Genomic DNA, 6109 nt, shown 5'->3' on the forward strand with positions numbered 1-6109 from the left:
TTAATCATGGAAATCACTCCGGGACCCCAAAACAGTGAATAATAGTCCACGAAACAGGCCAAAATCGGCCAAAACTGTGAGTGTTGATGACCGACACATAAACACACCCCGGGGTTCGTTAATCATGGAAATCTCTCCGGGACCCCAAGATAGTGAGTAATAGTCCACAAAACGGGCCAGAATCGGCCAAAACTATGAGTGTTGATGACAGACACGTAAACGCACCCCGGGTTTGTTAATCGTGGAATCACTCTAGGCCCCCAAAACAATGAGTAATAGTCCATGAAATGGGCCATAATCGGCCGAAACTGTGAGTGTTGATGACCAACATGTAAATGCACATCGGGGTTCGTTAATCGTGGAAATCACTCAGGGACCCCAAAACAGTGAGTAATACTCCATGTAACGGGCTGAAATGGGCCAAAGCTGTGAGTGTTGACGACCGACAGGTAACGCACCCCAGGGTTTGTTAATTGCGGAAATCACTCCGGGGCCCCAAAACAGTGAGTAATAGTCCACGAAACGGGCCAGAATCGGCCAAAACAGTGAGTATTGATGACTGACACGTAAACGCTCCACGGGGTTCGTTAATCATGGAAATCACTCCCGGGCCCGAAAACATTGAGTAATATTCCATGAAATGGGCAAGAATCAGCCAAAACAATGAGTGTTGTTGACCGACACGTAAATGCACCACGGGGTTCGTTAATCTTGGAAGTAACTCTGGGACCCAAAACAGTGAGGAATAGTCCACGAAACAGGCCAAAATCGGCCAAAACTATGGGTGTTGATGCTCGATACGTAAAGGCACCCCGGGGTTCGTTAGTCGTAGAAATCATCTTCGGGACCCCAAAACGGTGAGTAATAGTCGACGAAACGGGCTAAAATCGGCCAAAACAGTGAGTGTTGATTGACTGACATGTAAACGCACCCCGGGGTTCGTTAATCATGGAAATCGCTTTGGGACCCCAAAATGGTGAGTAATGGTCCACGAAACAGGACATAATCGGCGAAAACTGTGAGTGTTACGGATCGACACGTAAACGAACCCCGGGGTTCGTTGATCGTGGAAATCACTCTGAGACCCCAAAGTAGTGAGTAATAATCCATGAAACGGGCCAGAATCGGCCGAAACTGTGAGTGTTGATGACCGACACGAAAACGCACCCCAGGGTTCGTTAATTGTGGAAATCACTCCGGGACCCCAAACAGTGAGTAATAGTCCACGAAACGGGCCAGAGTCGGCCAAAAGTATGAGTGTTGATGACCGACACGTAAACACACCCCGGGGTTCGTTAATCGTGGAAATCACTCTGGGACCCCAAAACAGTGAGTAATAGTCCATGAAACGGGCCAAAATCGGCCAAAACTGTGAGTGTTGATGACTGACACGTAAATGCACCCCGGAGTTCTTTAATGGTGGAAATCACTCCGGGGCCCCAAATAGTGAGTAATAGTCCATGAAATGGGCCATAATCAGCCAAAATTGTGATTGTTAATGACCGACACGTAAATGCACACCGGGGTTCGTTAATCATAGAAATCACTCATGGACCACAAAACAGTGAGTAATAGTCCACGAAACGGGCCGAAATCGGCCAAAACTGTGATTGTTGATGACCAACACATAAGCGCACCTTGGGGTTCGACAACCATGGACCGCTTTGGGACCCCAAAATGGTGAATAGTAGTCCACGAAACGGGCTAGAATGGGCCAAAACTGTAAGTGTTGATGACTGACACGTAAACCCCTTTCGAGGTTCGTTAGTCGTGGAAATCACTACGGGACCCGAAAACAGTGAGTAATAGTCCATGAAATGGGCGAAACGCTCCAAAACTGTGAGTGTTGATGACTGACACGTAAAGGCACCCCGGGGTTCGCTAATTGTGGAAATCACTCCGGGACCCCAAAACAGTGACTAATAGTCCATGAAACGGGCCAGAATTGGCAAAACTGTGAGTGTTGACGACCGACATGTAAGCGCGCCTTGGGGTTCGACAACCATGGAAATCGATTTGGGACCCCAAAACTCTGAGTAATAATCCATGAAACGGGCCAGAATCGGCCTAGAGTGTGATTGTTGATGACCGACACATAAACGCACCCCGGGATTCTTTAATCGAGGTAATCACTCCGGGACCCCAAAACACTAAGTAATAGTCCACAAAACGGGCCAGAATCAGCCAAAATTGTGAGTGTTGATGACCGACACGTAAACGCACCCTGAGGTTCATTAATTGGGGAAATCACTCCAAGACCCCAAAATAGTGAGTAGTAGTCCACGAAACGTGCCAGAATCAGCCAAAACTGTGAGTGTCGATGACCGACACGTAAGTGCCCCTTGGGTCATTGTGTGTTCTTTGGTAGTTCGGCTGCCTATAGTAGAAACGGCAATTCCATATTTACGGAAAAAGAAAGTTTCTTTTCCACGTCTGTTCCACCGGAAAAAATCTTTCTATTTTTGTTTCCGTTTCCGCATAAAAAATTCCATTTCAGTTTCTGTTTTGCAAATTTCCATCTTCGTTTTCATATTTCCTCTCCGTTTCCATTTTTGGTCCGCAAAAGCGGAAAATTTCCACTCCATTTTCATCCCTAACAGTGAGTAATAGTTCATGAAACGGGCCAGAATCGGCCAAAACTGTGAGTGTTGATGACCGACACGTAAACGTACCCCGGGATTCTTTAATCGTGGTAATCACTCCGGGACCCCAAAAAAGTGAGTAATTGTCCACGAAACGGGCCAAAATCGGCCCAAACTATGAGTGTTGATGACCGACACCTAAACGCTCCATGGGATTCGTTAATCGTGGAAATCACTCCAGGACCCCGAAACAATGTGTAGTAGTCCATGAAATGGGCCAGAATCGGCCAAAGCTGTGAGTGTTGATGACCGACATGTAAACGCGCCCTGGGTTCGTTAATCGTGGAAATCACTCTAGGACCCCAAAATAGTGAGTAATAGTCTACGAAATGGGCCAGAATCGGCAAAAGCTATGAGTGTTGATGACCGACATGTAATCGCACCTTGGGGTTCAACAACCAGGGAAATCGCCTCGGGACCCTAAAACGGTGAGTAATAGTTCACGAAACAAGCCTTAATCAGCCAAAACTATCGGTGTTGATGTCCGACACGTAAGCGCACCTTGGGGTTTCACAACTATGGAAATTGCTTCGGGACCCCAAAATGGTGGGTAATAGTCCACAAAATGGGCCAAAATCGGCCAAAACTGTTAGTGTTGATGACTAACATGTAAACGCATCCCGGGGACCGTTAATTGTCAAAATCACTCCCGGACCGCAAACAGTGAGTACCAGTCCACGAAATGGGCTAGAATCGGACGAAACTGTGAGTGTTGATGACCGACACGTAAGCGTACCTTGGGTTCAACAACTATGGAAATCGCTTTGGAACCCCAAAACGGTAAGTAATAGTCCAAGAAACGGTCCAAAATCGGCCCAAACTGCGATGTTGATGACCGACACGTAAGCGCACCTTGGGTTTGACAACCATGGAAATCACTTCGGGGACCCAAAACGGTGAGTAAGAGTCCAAGAAACGGGCCAGAATCGACTAAAACCGCGAGTGTTGTTGACCAACCCGTAAACGCACCCCGAGGTTCATCAATCGTGGAAATCACTCTGGGACCCAGAAACAGTGAGCAATAGTCCAAGAAATGGGCCAGAATCGGGCAAAACTGTGATGTTGGTGACCGACACGTAAAGGCACACGGGGTTCGTTAATTGTGGAACTCACTTCGGTACCCCAAAACAGTGAGTAATAGTCCATAAAACGGGTCAGAATCAGCCAAAACAGTTAGTTTTGATGCCCGACACGTAAATGCACCCTGTGGTTCGTTAATTGTGGATATCACTCAGGGACCCCAAAACAGTGAGTAGTAGTCCACGAAACGTGCCAGAATCGGCCAAAACTGTGAGTGTTGATTACCGACACGTAATCGCACCCCGGGGTTTGTTAATCATGGAAATCAATCAGGGACGCCAAAAGAGTGAGCAATAGTCCACGAAACGGGCCAGAATCGGCCAAAACTATGAGTGTTGATGACCGACACGTAAACGCACCCTGGGGATCGTTAATCGTGGAAATCATTTCGGGACCCCAAATCATTGAGTAATAGTCCACGAAACGGGCCAGAATCAGCCAAAACTGTGAGTGTTGATGATCCACACGTAAGTGCACCTTGGGTCATTTTGTGTTATTTGCTAGTTCGGCTACCTATAGTAGAAACGGAAATTCCATATTTACGGAAAAGGGAAGTTTCTTTTCCACGTCTGTTCCACAGGAAAAACATTTCTGTTTTTGTTTCCGTTTCCGCATAAAAAATTCCATTTCAGTTTCCGTTTTGCAAATTTCCCTTTTCGTTTTCATATTTCCTCTCCATTTCCATTTTTGGTCCGGAAAAGCGGAAACTTTCCACTACATTTTCATCCCTAACAGTGAGTAATAGTCCATGAAACGAGCCAGAATCGGCCAAAACTGTGATTGTTGATGACCGACACGCAAACGTACCCTGGGATTCTTTAATCGTGGTAATCACTCCGGGACCCCAAAACAGTAAGTAATAGTCCACGAAACGGGCCAAAATCGGCCAAAACGGTGAGTGTTCATGACCCACACGTAAACGCTCCATGGGGTTCTTTAATCGTGGAAATCACTCCAGGACCCCGAAACAATGTGTTGTGGTCCACGAAACGGGCCAGAATCGGCCAAAACTATGAGTATGATGACCGACATGTAAACGCACCCCAGGGTTCGCTAATCGTGGAAATCACTCTGGGACTCGAAAATACTGAGTAATAATCTACGAAACGGGCCAGAATCGATAAAAGCTGTGACTGTTGATGACAGACATGTAATCGCACCTTGGGGTTTGACAACCACGGAAATCGCTTTGGGACCCCAAAATGGTGAGTAATAGTCCACGAAACGGGCCAGAATCGACTAATACCGCAAGTGTTGTTAACCAACCCGTAAATGCACCCCGGGGTTCGTCAATCGTGGAAATTACTCCGGGACCCAGAAACAGTGAGCAATAGTCCAAGAAACGGGTCAGAATCGGCCAAAACTGTGAGTGTTGATGACAGACACGGAAACACAACCTGGGGTTCGTTAATCGTGGAAATCACTCCGGGGCCCCAAAACATTGAGTAGTAGTCCACGAAACGGGCCAGAATCGACCAAAATTGTGAGTGTTGACGACCGACACGTAAACGCACCCTGTGGTTCGTTTATTGTGGAAATCACTCTGGGACCCCAAAACAGTGAGTAATAATCCACGAAATGGGCCAGAATCGGCTAAAAATGTGATTGTTGATGACCGACACGTAAGCGCACCTTGGGGTACAACAACTATGGAAATCGCCTCGGGACCCCAAAACGGTGAGTAATAGTCCACGAAACGGGCCAGAATCAACAAAAACTGTGAGTGTTGATATCAGACACGTAAGCGTGCCTTGGGGTTTCACAACTATGGAAATCGCTTCGGGACCCCAAAATGGTGGGTAACAGTCCACGGAACGGGCCATAATCAGCCCACACTGTGAGTGTTGATGACCGACACATAAACGCACCATGTGGTTCATTAATTGTGGAAATCACTCCTAGACCCAAAACAGTGAGCAATAGTCCAAGAAACAGGCCAGAATCGGACAAAACTGTGAGTGTTGATGACCGACACGTAAACGCACACGGGGTTCGTTAATCGTGGAAATCACTTCGGTACCCCAAAACAATGAGTAATAGTCCATGAAACGGGCCAGAATCAGCCAAAACAGTGAGTGTTGATGACCGACACGTAAATGCACCCAGTGGTTCGTTAATTGTGGAAATCACTGCGGGACCCCAAAACAGTGAGTAATAGTCCATGAAACGTGCCAGAATCGGCCAAAATTGTGAGTGTTGGTTACCGACACGTAAACGCATCCCGGGGTTCGTTAATCGTGGAAATCACTCGGGGACCCCAAAATAGTGAGTAATAGTCCACGAAACGGGCCAGAATTGGCCAAAACTATGAGTGTAGATGACCGACATGTAAACGCACCCTGGGGTTGGTTAGTCGTGGAAATCACTCCGGGACCCCAAAACAGTGA

The sequence above is a fragment of the Triticum dicoccoides genome, chromosome 5B (assembly GCF_002162155.2).
Source record: "Triticum dicoccoides isolate Atlit2015 ecotype Zavitan chromosome 5B, WEW_v2.0, whole genome shotgun sequence".
Taxonomy (NCBI): domain Eukaryota; kingdom Viridiplantae; phylum Streptophyta; class Magnoliopsida; order Poales; family Poaceae; genus Triticum; species Triticum dicoccoides.